The sequence below is a fragment of the Urocitellus parryii genome, chromosome 1, assembly GCF_045843805.1.
Source record: "Urocitellus parryii isolate mUroPar1 chromosome 1, mUroPar1.hap1, whole genome shotgun sequence".
Taxonomy (NCBI): Eukaryota; Metazoa; Chordata; class Mammalia; order Rodentia; family Sciuridae; genus Urocitellus; species Urocitellus parryii.
The window spans coordinates 166806856-166822363 of record NC_135531.1 but is presented as its reverse complement, the minus strand read 5'-3'; the positions used below and the strand labels follow the sequence as shown (position 1 = coordinate 166822363).

Here is a 15508-nt window from a genome sequence, read left to right as displayed (position 1 = left end):
CACTTCTCCAACCCACACGCAGAACTTGGAGCTCTAACCAAGCACCTACCTTAGCTAAGGGGAAGTCTCTGACCATTTACACAGATTCCAAATACAGACACTGTCAGAATTTCTTGGGCATAGGTTTCCTTTGGACACCTCATAGGGTCCCTTGTCCCCAGTCATTATCCTTTCCTGGGGCCACAAGTGCCCACAAATGCCTTGTGCCCTGCATGGTGCAGGGAATTTCAGGCCCTGGATCAGCTTCTCCTAGAGAACCAGCCTAAGGTGTGGGTTGCAGCCTCTCAGGGGAGCAGCTGGAGTCCCTAGGGCTGAGGAATCTTCTGGAACAGGCCTCATCTAGAGAGCTACCTCCTTGGGACATCGTCTCCCCCAAGCCCTGATCCAATTCCTTGGAGACAGGTGGACAGTGAGCCTGTGGATGCTGGTGCTGAGGGGCCAGGTCAGCAGAGATTCCTGCCCTTGCATTCTCTCACAGTTGTGAAGGAGGAAAATTCTCCCAGAGCATAAGGACCACCAACCCCAGTGCAATGCTGTGCAAACCTGATAAGACTCGTAGACTGGAGTCATGGTAAGGTCTCCTGGGAGGGTGATCATGGAGTGTTTCAGTGAGAAGGATGAGGTGGGAGATGTCCAGCTGGCAGGGACCTTACCTGCCCCTTGAGTCTGACATGTCGGTGCTCCCTCAGCACCAGCCCTTTCTGTTTATCACTGAAATGATCTGCTCACTTATTTGAGGCTCAGGTTTATTTATTCAGAGTCAAATATGATGAAATTATTTAAGAGGCAAGGAAAAAGTGGATTGAAAATCTAGTTATATTTCCATTTGTCAAAAATCCTAATTTACAGCCAGGTGCAGTGGTGCATACCTGTAATCCTCGATGTCTGGAGGCTGAGGCAGGAGGATTGAAAATTTGAGAACAACCTTAGAAACTTATGAGGCCTTATGCAACTTGGTGAGACTCTGTCTCAAAATAAAATATAAAAAGTATTGGAGATGTGGCTCAGGGTAAAGTGCCTCTGGGTTCAATCCTGGTACCAAAAAACATAAAATAAACAAACAAAATCCTAATTCACCGTTTGCTACCCCTGAGTATGTACAGAAAATTTCTGAGATTCGGTCTTGTCTTTTCAGTGCTTTCAAATTGAAATTCAGGTCCTAGACACCAGAATCCACTTAAGAAACAGAAAAACTCCATCTTGCATTATTGCTGTAGAACATGAATCCATGTTTACAAGAAAAGTGGTGGATAAATTTATCAATGAGGATCCATGGAAACATCAGTTTCTGTCCTTTACAAGTTGGAGAATGTGACAGGGGATGAGAGCTCGCTGTTGTTGTCTGGACTTGGCAGGTTCATGTTAACTGTGTGGTGTTTTGGTATCAGGAATGGAACTCAGAGGTGCTTAACCACTGAGCCACATCCCCAGCCCCTTTTAAATATTTTGTTTTGAGAAAGGGTCTTGCTAGGGGCTAGGATTGTGGCTCAGGGGTAGAGTACTTGCCTAGCACCTGAGAGGCCCTGGATTCGATCCTCAGCACCACATAAAAATAAATAAATAAAGATATTGTGTCCAACTTAAAAAAACAAAAAATAAATTTATATATATAAAGGGTCTTGCTAAGTTGTTTAGGACCTCAGACCCCTGAGCCACTGGGGTTACAGGTATGTGCCACCACCCCTAGCTTCATGATGAATTTTAAGGACAATCTGGGCAATACCTGAAATACCCAACTATGATCATTTAATCAGTAAATGATTTAAAATAGTAAATGACACCTGTTTCTAAATAAGAGTGCTGGTCCCCTTCATGAGCACTCCCACAATCTCATCTAATTCCTGTTTCCTCCCAAATGCCTGCTCCTAGGGCCCCTGTTGAGATCCCGCCTTTTAGCTTAAGAAACTTGGGAGTTATATAAATACTTTGTCCACACTCGCTGTGTTCTCTATGATATTTTGGCTAGTCTTAGATATGGCCTACTATTTCCACTTTTAGAAGTAGTTTTTCTTAAGTTCACCAACATGCACAGCAAAACTGGCCCTGAATTTTACAGAATTTACTAAAATGCTTGGTGTGTTTTCAGAGAGTGTAGATCATGGGATGTTCAGTCTCATTCGTAAGAAAGTGTTTTGTCTTTCCATTGATTTCATTGTATTTTATACCTCTCACTGTGTACCTTTTCTATTATAATCATTTTTATCACCCATTAGATGTATTTTAGTTTAATTATTTTTGTGTATGTGTGGATTGCTGGGGATTGAATGCAGGGCCTCATGCATGCCTGCAAGTGCAGTACTACGGAGCTATTCCCCAACCCAAGAAAATTAGTTTTATAGACTGTTTTTTTTATTGATTTACTTATTTATTGTGAAGGATTGAAGCCAGGGACTTGCTCATCTGAAACTTTCTCATGTTATCCTCCAGAAATTCCTTTCAACTTTGCGAAAGGATTTTGGAGGTGGGTGGGTGTTTTACTGCCCTGGGATCCTGTGCTCCCCCTGTTCATCCTCCTCCTGTCTTCCTTCTAACTTTGGGTACTTCTAGATATGGCTGCTATAGTCACTGCTGTGAGGTTTTCTGTGCACATAATTTTCATCTCTTTTGGGTAGACACCTGGGAGTGTGATGACTTAATAGTAGAGTGCGTGGTGCATACTTTGTACAAGCATGACAGACTGTCTTCCAAAGAAGCTGTTGTTGCATCAGCAAGAACAGAGTTCTTCTGATTCATGCTTTCACCATCTTTCGGTGCTGTCAGTGTTTGGCATGTGGCCCCTCCAGTGGGTACATGGTGGTACCTCATTGTTTAATTTGCAGTTTCTTAATGATGTGCTGGTGAACATCTTCTCACACACGTGTTTTTTGTCTGTATGTATTGGACGAGTGTCTTTCCAGATCTTCTTGCTTGCTTTCTTATTGAGTGTTCTTCATGTATTTTGAATATCAGTCCAGTGTCATTATGTGCTTTGAAAATATTTTGTCCAGTTCTCCAGCTTGTCTTCTCATCCTCTTAAGCGTATTTTTTGAAAAACAGAAACTTCATTTCAATAAAGTTCCATTTACCAGTGTTTCACTCACAGATCATGTTTTTGATGTTGCATATGAAGCCATCATGATAAACCCAGATTTGTAAGTACTTCTGTGTTATTTTTGTGAAGTTCTAAATTTTGTATTAGCTTAGAATGTATAGGCTTTTTTTTTTTTTTTTTTTTTTTTGGTGCTGGGAAGTTAACCAGGTTCTTCTAGGTGGGTGTTGTGCTAGAGCCTACTTTTTGACTGATGCTCCACTGGCAGCTGACTTTGTGACTTTTGTAAAGTCAGTGTATTTCCTTTCTTTGCATGTTAATGTCCAGGTGCTTTGGCAATGTTTTCCAAGAGTCTTTCCATTAATTTTCCTTTGTTGAAGATCAGTCAACTGTATTTATACTGTGCAAAAACCATTCTGTCTCAAGGATTGTAGCTTTTTAGTAGTTCTTAACCCAGGTTTTTTAAGGTCCTGCGAATTTAGTGTTGGTTCTTCTGGGTCTTTCATTACTGAAAACATAACTTAAAAGATTTGGGATTTTATTGAATCCACAATTGAAATTTGTAACAATTGATAATACTGAGGCTTCCTATATATGAACAGAAAACATCTCCATATATTTACCTTATCTTTGACACTCTCATTAGAAGTTTGCAGTTTTTTTTTTAAATCTTGCTATAGTATTTTGTATTTAAGCTAGTTTCTTTAAAGGCCCCTGACATGCCCCCTGGGAACTAAATATTGACAAGCATGCCTTAGCAATCAAGATCAAGCTTGTTGAATTAACACAGCTCAAGTCTTACATTAACACTGTAACCCAAGACTGAGAACTCTTATCTTTAGAAGTTTGCAGTTTTTGTCGTACAAATTCTTGTCAGGTTTATATATGAGTATTTCTTTTTTAATTTTCTTGGTTCTATATAAGGGTGTGTGGTTTTTTGTTTTTGGGGTTTTTTTTTTGTACTTGTTTAGAATTCACTGATGCTCTACCATCAAGCTACATCCCCAATTCTTTTTATATTTTTATTTTGAGACAGAGTCTTGCTAAATTGCCCAGGTTGGCCTCAAAGTTGTGATCCTCCTGCCTCAGCCCCCTGAGTGGCAGGAATCACAGGCATGGCCTCCGGGCCCAGCTTGCTGCTGTCATCAGTATAACAATAGTGCTATTTATTAGCCTTATGTTCTACAACCCCGATACCATACAGTAGAGGACATACAGTAGAGGACAATGCTGCATCTCTATAAAGACATTTGGGTTTTTCTAAGCTCGAGTGCTTATTTTTTATTATTCTTTTTTAAAAATATCTTTTTAGTTGTTGATAGACCTTTATTTTATTTATTTATATGTGGTGCTGAGAATGGAACCCAGTGTCTCACACATGCAGGCAAGTGCTCCACCACTGAGCCCCAGCCCCAGCTCCCCCCAGCCTTTTTTTTTTTTTTTATTCTTGACTCTTTCTTTAACTATTGATGTAAGCATTTCATTTATTATTTGGGTTTTTGTTGTGATGGAAAAATTTAAATGGTTTTTACATTTTGAATCAGTCTTGCATAGCTGTAATAATTCCCTCTTGGTCATGGTGTACAATTCCTTTTATTTATTTTTTGACTCAATTATGTAATTTTTGTGCAGGAATTTTGCATTTATGATCATGATCATAAGAGTAATTCATAGTTTTCTTATTTTTCTATTTAATTTTGATAATATGGTAACCTCAGAATGAATAGGGAGGTGTTTACTCTTCTGCAGTTTAGAAAAGAAATGTAGAAAATTGGTGGCAGCTTCTAAGTATTTTATGGGAGCCTGTATGAGATGTTGGAGCCTTGTCTTTCCTTTTTTTAAATATTTTTTTTAGTTATACATAGACACAATATCTTTATTTTGTTTATTTATTTTTATGTGGTGCTGAGGATCAAACCCAGGGTCCCACACATGCGAGGCGAGAGTGCTGCCGCTGGGCCCCAGGCCCAGCCCCTGTCTTTCCTTTTTTTGTGTAGTAATTAATTGCTGATTCTATTTTTTCCACAGGCATGGGCTCATCTGTTTTGCACACTTCTCCTTGTGTGTAAGTTGTAGGAGATTGTCTCTCTCAAAGAATTGGTCCAGCTCCTCTAATTTATCTAATTTGTGTCAAACTGATGTTCCTGATAGTCTTGAATTGCACGTGGATTCATAGCAATTGCACTTTTAATTCTAATTAGTAGTTTCTCTGTTCTGTTTTCTTTTTTCTTCAATATTATTGTATTATTTACACCTTTATTATATTTATTTATTCCAAATAACAAATTGATGTATTTATTTAATATGGTGCTGAGGATAGAACCCAGTGCCTCACATGTGCTAGGCAAGTGCTCTACCTCTGAGCTACAACCCCAACCCCTGTCCTCTGTTTTCTTAGCCTCATATCAATTTATCAGTGATGCTGATGTTCATGAAGAACTTGATTTTGCAGACTGCTGCGAGTTTCATGATTGCAATTTCATCAGCACTTTCTGTATTAATTACTTTCCTGTGTTTAATTTAGGTTTACCTTGCTCTTATTTCTCTGGTTTCCTGAAGTGGAAGGTTCAATAATTGCTTTTACCTCTTCTTTTCTGAAATGTGCTTAGGATGACTTAGACACCCTTGAAGAACCACCTGTGCTGTTTTCTGCAGATTTCATATGATGCCCTTTTACGTTTCATTTCCCTAGAAATGGTAGACTTTTCCCTCGAGTTCCCTCTTCCACCCATGTCTGTTTAGAGCCCAGTTTCCCCTCCCATTGCCTGGACACTTTCTAGCTGCTTCTGGTCTGGGTTCTGCTTTATCTCCCATATTCTTTGAGCACACTTGGGATTTCACTAGTGTTGCACATTTGTTGGGGTGTGGTTTATGGCTTAAAATGTGGCCTGTCCTGTGGGTGTTGCTGTGACCTGACAAGGCTGTGTGCTTCGCGTTGGCTGAAGGCCAGTGAAGCCTTCCTGTCTGCTTCTCTGCTGTGAGGTCTCAGTACTGACACAGTTGTGCTGAAGCCTCCCAGTGTAACTGTGAATCCTTCATTGTCCTGGGCAGTTCTGTATGTCTCTGCCTGTGTATTTTGACTTTATTTCAGGAGCATACATATTAAAAATTTGAGACAGTTAATTTAAGTTTAGCCTGGGATGGACACAGTGGTACATGCCTATAATCCCAGTGATTTGGGAGGCTTAGACAGAAGGACCACATATTCAAAACCAGCCTCAGCAACTTAGTGAGGCCCTGAGCAACTTAGAGAGAGCCTACCTCAAAATAAACTAAAAAGGGCTGAGGATGTGGCTTGGTGCTTAAGCACTCCTGGGTTCAATCTCTGGCACGAAAAGAAGAAAAGAAAGAAAGGAAAGAAGGAAGGAAGGAGATGGAGAGAGGGAGAGAGAGAGAGAGAGAGAGAGAGAAGAAAAAAAGAAAGAAGTTTAGCCTAGGGATAAGACAGCTCTCCTGGGACCCCTGAGCTCTGCAGCAATTAACAGAAACAAGGCTCCCCCTGCCCCCGTCCCCTGCTCTGACAATTGGGGCGATGCAGATCAAAACTGCACTGAGATCCCATGTCACCCCAGTCGGAATGGCAGCTGTCAAGGATGCAATAGTAAAGAGTGACAGAGAGAATGCGGGAGAATGTGCGCTCCTCCACTGCTGGTGGGACTGCAGATCAGGGCAAGTGCTCTGGAAAGCAGTGCGGAGATTCCTCCAAAGCCTAGGTGTGAGGACTACCACATGCCCCAGCTGACCTACTCCTACTATTTGTCCAAAGCCTCCTAGAGTGATGCAGCCCCATCCATGTTTATAGCAGTGCAATTCGTAACAGCCCAGCTATGGAACCACCCAGGTGCTCTAAGCAGATCAACGGACACAGATGCTGTGGTGGCCACGGTGCATGTGCCCAGTGGCCCTACAGAGGACTGGAATCATGGCATTTGCTGGGAAATGGATGGACCTGGAGACCATGATGCTCTGTGAAATAAGCCAGACTCAGGAAGTCCAGGGCCCAAGGTTCTCTCATAGGCAGAAGTTAGAAAAAGGGGGAAAGGGAATTTTTAAAAGAGGGATTGCCTGAAAATAGAAGGGAGACCAACTGAGCAGGGGAGGGAGGCGGGCAGCCTGGGAAATGTAGAGGAACCGCGTGTGCATGAGGGGCCATGAGCCTGCTTGTGTGTGAGTGTGAGATGCCAGTGGAGTCAGTGGTGCTAGTACAGGGGAGATCAGCAGAGCAGAGCAGCAGATGGGGCAGGAGGGAGGAGAGGGAAGCATCCAGGAAGGAGTCGATCCCAATGTATGAACTCCACTATGGTTTCTTTCTCACGAGTCCCACTATAATGTATGATTATAATGTACCAATAAAAGTTTATAAAAGCAAAGAGTGGACCTGATCCCAGAATCACTCTTGAGCTTCCTGCTCTCAAGATGTGATTTTTCCTTCCCACACACTGTACCTCCCATGCCATCCTCCACAAGGTGACCAAGCCAAGGGGTCCCTTGCAAGTCCCATGACATGCTGTTTGGACTTGCTGCCTCCAAAAGTGTGAGCTCAAAAAATCTGTTTTCTTTATAATTAGCCTGCCTCAAGTGCTTCTTATGGTAATGAAAGACATAATAATACAGGTAGCCCCATAATGGCCCTCCAAAAGTCCACATCTGAATGGCTGTAAACCGTGAGTATGTTATGTTACCTGGCAAAGGGGAATCCAAGATACAGATGGAATTAAGTTTGCTAACAGGTTGACCTTAAGGTGGGAAGATTACCAGGGCTCACCAAGTAGGCCTAGCATGATCACAAGACTCCCAGTAAGTGGACAATGAGTTGGAACAAAGATTCAGAGTGACCTCACGAGAAAAGGACACAGAGGGAAGAGCCACTCTGCTAAGATGTGGACTTCAGATAGTGACTCATATTTGACCTCAGAACTTTAAGAGAGCATGTTTTGGTTGATTTTAGACGCTTGAAGCCATTTATTATGGCAGCCTTAGAAAATGCACATAATCAGAAACAACTGATTCTTCAGGATATCAAAGAGCTTTTAGAAAATATTGGGGATCACAAACAAAAGTCTGAAGAAGGGCTAAAGGGCTGGACAAGAAGGGCAATGTGAAGAAGAGGAGATGGTTTGCAAATGCAAAGAGCACCCTCCAGAAAGGAAGAGCCAAATCAGGGAAGCAAACAGACGCTTGAGCAGGGCACGGTGGCCACACCTGGGACCCCAGCACGTGGAAAGCTGAGGAAGGAGGATCACATTGTCAAAGTCATCCTCCCCACTTGGTGAGGCCTAAGGCTGTAAATAAAATATAAAAAGGGGGGGATGTGGCTCAGTGGTTAAATGCCCTGGGTCCCCTCAAAAAAGAACAGTAGAGTCTGCCAAAACATTCAGCACTGGAGCAGGACCTGGCCATCCACCAAATGAAAAACAGAATGGAGGAGTCACTCAGAGGCTCTCAGACTCAGAGGCAAGAGGCCCAGGCAAATCACCTGCTGCGACATTGGCAACCCAGGTGCTGGGAGAAACCCATACGAAAAAAACAGGAGGACTTCAGCAACAACTGGGCAGCCAGGAATCCCGCAGCACAGCTGTCTGTTGCTCTTGTTCACTGAGCCCACCCAGCCTCCTCTTGGCATCTCTACCCTGTCATCTTCTTCATCATCAGATGCTGGGGATAGAACCCAGGCCCTCCTGCAGGCTTCGCTCTTCCTAACTCTGAGCCCACCCAGCCTCCTCTGAGTGACCTTCTGTCCATTGCCCTGCCTGCTCCTTGACTATGAACCTCCACTGTTCTTGTCATACTCCTCTCCCCTGCTTAGACACCCTGTGGCCACAGGCCCTGTTAAAGTCCTTTCCACAGTGTCAGAATCTTTCCCTTTACTAGCCGTGGTCCTCAAGTTCTTCCTGGTCCTCTTCATGGTCCTCAAGTTCTCCAACAGAGCCCTACCTGTTGGAGGGGCACAGTGAGGAGATTTGGCTTTACATGGTGCATTGTTGGCACTGCCCTTGGTGTCTGCTCAGTAATAAATGTGTCCCTGCCCTGGATGTTGAATCTGAGGAAATGACTTATTCCATGTGAAGGTTTAAAGCACATGGCAATGTGGTGACTCTGCTTTGTCATTGCTTCTGTTTTTTATTATTGAGATTCTCCAACCAAAACCAAAGAAAACAGGCAGTGGGCTGGAGCTGTTGGGCAAAGCCTCCCTCGCCCACCTAGCTCTCCTCCCTCTGGAGCGGGCTATCACTGACACTGCTGCCCATCTCCACCTTGTCCCTGTGTGTGTCTCTCACACCCAGGCTCCCCGTGCACACCCTCTGTCTCACACACACTCTCTCTCTCTCACACACACACACTCTTGTGCACACACTGAAGGTGCAGCTCAGGGTTGGCACACCCCTGGGTTCAATCCCAAGAAAGAAAGGTAGAGAGAGAGGGAAGAAAGAAAGGAAGGGAGGGAAGGGAGGGAGGGAGAAAGGGACAATTACAGCGTCTGTGTGGCCCAAAGGTAGAGCATGAGGACCTGGGTCTGACTCCAAGCACTGAAATGAGAACTCCCTTACACCAAAGTAAGCATAAATGAGACTCCAAGTCACATGTCAAGTGCTGACTCCCAGGTGGAGGCATTAGGAGGTGAGGCCTTTGGGAAGTGACTGGGTCATGAGGCTGATTAGTGTCCTTAAAAAAGAGAGCTCCCTTGTCTTCTTCTCTGGGTTAGGACACAATGGGAAGATGGCCATGTGTGAACCAGGACTTAGAGCCTCCCCTGACACCAAATCTGTGTCTACTTGACCTTTGATTTCTTATCTTCAGAACTGGGAGAAATAAATGGGTGTTTGTGAGCCACCTGGAACTCTCTACCTGTGGAGGCTCTGGGACTGACTCTAGCACCACACACAGGATGACGGTCTATTCATGGCAAGCCACCCAGTCCATGGCAGTGGCTTTCCCAGCCCACAGGTTTAAGACACAGCGTTGGGAGAACGGGTCGGTGAGGACAGAGGATGGAATGGGTCTCTATGCAGTGTTACTTTGAGTGCATGTAAGAAAAGTCATCTGGTTGTAAATGGAGTTGGGCCTGCCATCTGGATTCCAGGGATCAGCAGGCACCACTGCCTTTCCTGGACATCTTTACTTCCAGAAGGAGGAGCATGGCCCTTCTTGCACACTCTTGCTGGTGGCTTGGGCTGTCAGAGACCCACCATGCTGCTCCAGAGCTGTGGAGAGAGCCCCTCTGTTGCTGGAAAGCTAAGCCAAAGCTAGGGCTTAGGTGCTCACTGACCCTACAGGCCATGTGTTGGAGGCTCTGCTGGGGGGGGAGCCCTTGGGAAGGAGGGCCTGGTAGGAGGGAGTTCAGCCATTGGAGGTGTGTGTGAGGGGACACAGGGACCCACAGCGCTGTGCTTTTGTTTCTCTGGGGACCCTGAGGAATAAAGCCTGGAGCCCTGACCATCCCCTCCCTGTGGCCCCCACTCCCCAGCAGTCTTAGCCTGGCCCAGTGCTCTGGAGCTTGTGTCTGAGGGAAAGGCAACAAATCCCTGGGCAGAGGAAGAAGTGACACAGCCCAAACCTGGGTTGGGGGAACCCCTACACGGGGTTGCCTACACCCTTCCCTTCACAGTGGAGCTCAGGAGCACTAGGGTCAATGAGCGTCCACGTGCTCAGAACTGAAGAGATGTAGAAGCCACACCCTGGAGACCAGCGTCCCAGCTGCACAGGATCTCAGCTCTAGGAAGTATCTGGACCCTCCATCTGCTTCTGCATTAGATCTGTCGTCTAATCAGACACCACAGCCTGTCGAAAACTCCAGTACACACTGGTGAAAGTGAAAAATGACTCAGGGTGTCCCTGCTACATCAAGAGCTGTAGGTGTGGGAGGATAGCAAGCCCGGAGTCCACTGCTCCACCTCTCTATCCCACGACAGGGTTCTGCATTAGGTGGCCTCCTACCAACAGTTGTTAAAAATCATGTCCCTCATAAAAGTAAAACATTGTAACTAGGCAACTAAAAATAATACTAATTTTAAAAACCATTGTGGAGAAACTAGCCCCAAGTCAAACTTTCTGTTAGGGCTTTACAAAAAATTCTGGAGAATATGCTGGGGACGTCAGAACTGAAGAGAAGTTGTGAGCCTTCACAGAAGGGTGGCCAGGATCGTCTTCAGAGAAACTGAACTGCAAGCATGGGTCCCACTCCATGGGCACGTGGCCCTCTGAGGAGCGGCTCTGTGGGCGTTGAGCTGTTTCTCCTGGGGAAAGCCTATCTGATGTGCTCCCGGGGGATGTGCAGCCCTGGCTAGGTCTAGGGCACACAGTCTGTGCTCAGGGGGCCGCGGTTCTTCCCCGTCTCTAGCTGATCATGAGGAAGCAACAAAACTATTGCAGAGCAGGGAGCCCGTGCTGGGACCTTCTGAGGATAGTACTCTGCCCCCAGGGTCCTCCCTTGGCACCTGGCTCCTCGGGCTCCATAGCCCATAGGTACTCTGACTACTTCATGCCATGGGACACGCCTTCCCTCCAGGCTCAGGTGTACCCACATCAGGTGCAAGGTTGTCAGATGCAAGGTGCTGGCCACTGTGAGCTGGGGTCCTACTGAGCCTGTGTTCCACTTCAGAGCTCCAGGGTGACTTTTAATCTTTAATTTTTTTTGACTTTTCTTTTTTCTTTCTTTTTCTTTTTTTTTTTTTGAAAGACCAAGAAGTCACACTTGTTTATAAGAACACTGGCCAGAGGTGCAATGACCAGGCAGGGACTATTCATATGGGTTAGATGTTCTTTGAACAGAGTCTGGGCCTTGGGTACCTCCTTCGAGCTTAGTCATTGTAACAATGGGTGACGGGAACAGAGGTGAGTCATGAAGCCACATGGCTCTCCTATGGAACTAGGTGGGGAAACAGGGGAGGATACTGTATTTCTAACTCATCTTCTCTCCCCAGGTGAGCATTCCAAATGTCAAGGATCTGCCCAGTAAGCAAAATACCTCAGTTTATCCCAAGGTTGAAAACAAATGAACTTAAATCACCACATCACAAAAGGCAGCTAACTTGAAGACTAAAAATGTCACTTGGAAATAAAGGTGGGGACACACAATGGAGAAATGGGGCAGAACACAATGGAGAAGAGGGAGAGGTGTAAATCCAGCAGCCTACACACCACGTATGTCAGAGGAGCAGGCTCCCACACACACGGGCTCGGTAATACCAGGCGGGCTATTTGTTCACAGTATTAAAGGGCATCTAAAATTTCGCTACAGTAAGGAATTGAAAGATGCCTCAAGAATGGGCACAGAAAGGCTGCGTCCGAAGATGGCCTGTCACTCAGGAGGATGGAGCTGATGGGCCTTCGTTGACCAGTATATTGCGAAAAGTGCAGAAGGGGGAGGGGTGGCTTTAGTCACCTGATGTCATTCCTTTCCCTGGATCCTTTGTCTCATCTCATCTAGCTGTCTCTTCGTCTCTTCTTCCATCCTTCGAATGTCGTCCATGGTCAGGTTCACCCACTTATGAACCAACAGAACAGTGCCTGTGGAAGTTTGTGAACAACACTTCTCTTTGTTCGGCAGGCCCCACCACTTGAACTTGACAGTGACCAGTGTGTGTGCGCACATATATGGGCAGTCTTTCTGATTTACAAGTTCTTGCTTCCACTTTGGGCCCAAGAGTCCTTGGCCTGTTTTGACAGACTTGAATGCTGCAGGGTCTTCCTCTGCCCTGTAATCCTTGCTAAGTACTTGACTTTGCTCTTCAATGTCTACATATATGACCTCCACGTGTTTCCATGTCTCGGGCTACAGTTTATGCACATTCTCTTGGGTGCCAAGATCTGGTTTGTGCCAGGTTTCAATTTTAATCAGAAAGTCCTCTTTCATGTACTCATTTGTAATAGCAGTTCTGCAATATGGGTAGGCATTCCATGTTTTTTCATATATATTCAGGGGCCAGCATTCGAACAAATGTGGGTACCCTGCTCTTTAGGTGGTAGATCTTGTGCGTATACTGGCCTTTCTCACCATCCTTCTCATAGGGTCCACTCACTGGGGCCTCCACACCTTCACCACCACCAGTTTCATTTTTGCTGGCCTTGACCACAGAATACAGCTGCCCCACTTGATACTACATTTACCCAGATCCTTTTTTTGGCTTTTCACTATTAATTTATGACAAGCATTCCACATCCACAATTCTCTCCAGTCAAAAATTCTTTGAGACAATGCTGTCACCTTGGTCAGTTGGAGGATGGAGTCATCTGACTTGCCCATCCTGTGAATGGCCCCCAAGACCGTGTAGGTTTTAAGCTGGCCATTAAACCTGCCACTGACCGTGTTCACTTCCTCCACGTCCATCTGGATGGACAAGTGGTCCTTGGCACCAATCATGCTGTTGCTGGTGGTGCATTTCCACAGCACGTACAGGTTCATGAACTCAACCATCTTGTTCTGGACATTGAAGCGTGCCTGCTGCCTCCACCAAGAGCACTAGCACAGAAGGGAGGAGCCAGGTTGAATTGTGCCCACTGGAGCATGGAGACCGTGTGGAGAGCTGGAATATATCTGGAAGCCAAGGTCCTACTGGCTATCTTTGGTCCCTTTGGGTGATTTTGTCATTCTGCTGACCTACCATTTTTGTGACCTCTGGATAAATGTATGCTAAGCTCAGCAGACCTCTGGCCTTTCCCATTGAAAACTAGAAATGGGACACACCCAAATCCTGCAAAAGATTCCTCCCATCTTAACGAAAGCCATCTCTGAATCGTTGATTTCTCCAGCTCTTTGCAGTATGACTAGCTGAGAGCCCCACTCCTTCCTTCTGGGACTAAAAAAGCATGTGTAGCAGGCTCTGTGGTTCATGCCTGTAATCCCAGAGGATTTGGAGGCTGAGGCAGGAGGATCATGAGTTCAAAGCCAGCCTCAACAATGGCGAGATGCTAAGAAACTCAGTGAGACCCTGTGTCTAAATAAAATCAAAATAGGGCTGGGGATGTGGCTCAGTGATCAAGTGCCCGAGTTCAATCCCCGATACTCTCCACCTGCAAATGTGTGTAATTGCCTTCAATGGGAACATGTGTATTTTGGGAAGGCTTAAGCTTGAGTTCACAGAGAATGGTTGTTCATATTTGGCTCAGAATAAAACATTTTCTTATTTCCTCAAAGCAGAGGTATTGCTTTCTCTGTACACTCACAACCCAGCAACACCCCAGAATGCCAAGGGGCCCAGCTTATCCCAGGGTTGTGCCAATCTTTCCCTGTTAGACATTTGTTCATACTCACTGTATTACCAGGGCAAAAACACAAAACCACCATGTGACCATTCGCAAACACACAGGCTGATACCAGAAAATAAATCCAACATCTTTATTCATTTATAAGAATTTGTCAGTAATTTATTTTTTTTCTTTTTATTTCTTTTCACGTGTGTGGAGCTGGGAATCACAGGAACTTGTGCATGCCAAGCAAGCATTCTACCTCCTGGGAAAACCCCAGCTCCTGTTACTAATCTTAAAATTCTCTTAACAGCCTGGTGTAAGCCAGGCATGGTGGTGCACATCTATCATCCCAGTGGCTCTGGTGGCTGAGGCAGGAGGACTGCAAGTACAAAGCCAGCCTCAGCAACTTAGCAAGGCTCTTAGCAACTCAGGAAACCCTGTCTCTAAATAAAACACAAAAAAGTTGCGTATGTGGCTCAGTAGTGAGCACCCCTTGGTTCAATCTCTGGTTTAAAAAAAACAATAACCAAATCAGGTATAATGGTATGTACCGATAACCCCATCTACTTGGAAGTCTCAGGCAGGAGGATTATGAATTCAAGACCAGCCTGGGCAATATAGTGAGACCCCCATCTCAAAATTAAATACCTTTCAAATAATAATTTAATCATATGACCAGTATAATCATAACATAATAAACACTCATCTCTGCGACCTGTTATAAATTGAACTTACATGTCAAATCCTATCCCCAAAACCTTATTAGGAAATAGGGTAGTTGCAGGTGTAAATAGCTAAGGTGATGTCATATTGAACAAGCTGATCCTTAATCCCATGACTGATGTCCTTATAAAAGGAGGAGACAAAGACACACAGCTCAGTTGGTTCAGGTGCTAACAGAAACCAGGGCCCTGGAGGGCTCCTAAAAGGAGACTGTCCTCACAGTCTGGAGCTGAGAAGTCGAAGAGAAGGTGCCATAGACACCTGTCTGGGCGGGCTGCTTCCTGTCTCACACGTGGCCACCTCCTCTCTGCTCACTTGGTTAAATGTGTTAGAAACACCAGGTTCCGTTAAGAATCAGACATGGGCTCTCAGAAGTAGCTGGGCAAGGAAAAGTTTACTTCTGCAGACAGCACGCAGCTGAACAAAGTGGCAAGCAAGCACACTTGGATGGGCAGTCCCCCTGATTTTATCCCCAACCCAGCACTGACCCTTGCTCTGACAGGAGGAGCCTGGTATCAAGAATTGCCTTTGCTGCCCCCCACCCCTTATCTCTATGGCAGGAAGTTCTTC

General features: G+C 45.3%; 2 pseudogenes; both read right to left on the bottom strand.

Annotated features, from left to right (window-relative positions):
• Positions 1–11771: 11771 nt before the first annotated feature.
• Positions 11772–13187, bottom strand: LOC113175628 (phosphatidylinositol transfer protein alpha isoform-like; annotated as a pseudogene).
• Positions 13115–14778, bottom strand: LOC113175627 (small ribosomal subunit protein eS21 pseudogene; annotated as a pseudogene).
• Positions 14779–15508: the final 730 nt, after the last annotated feature.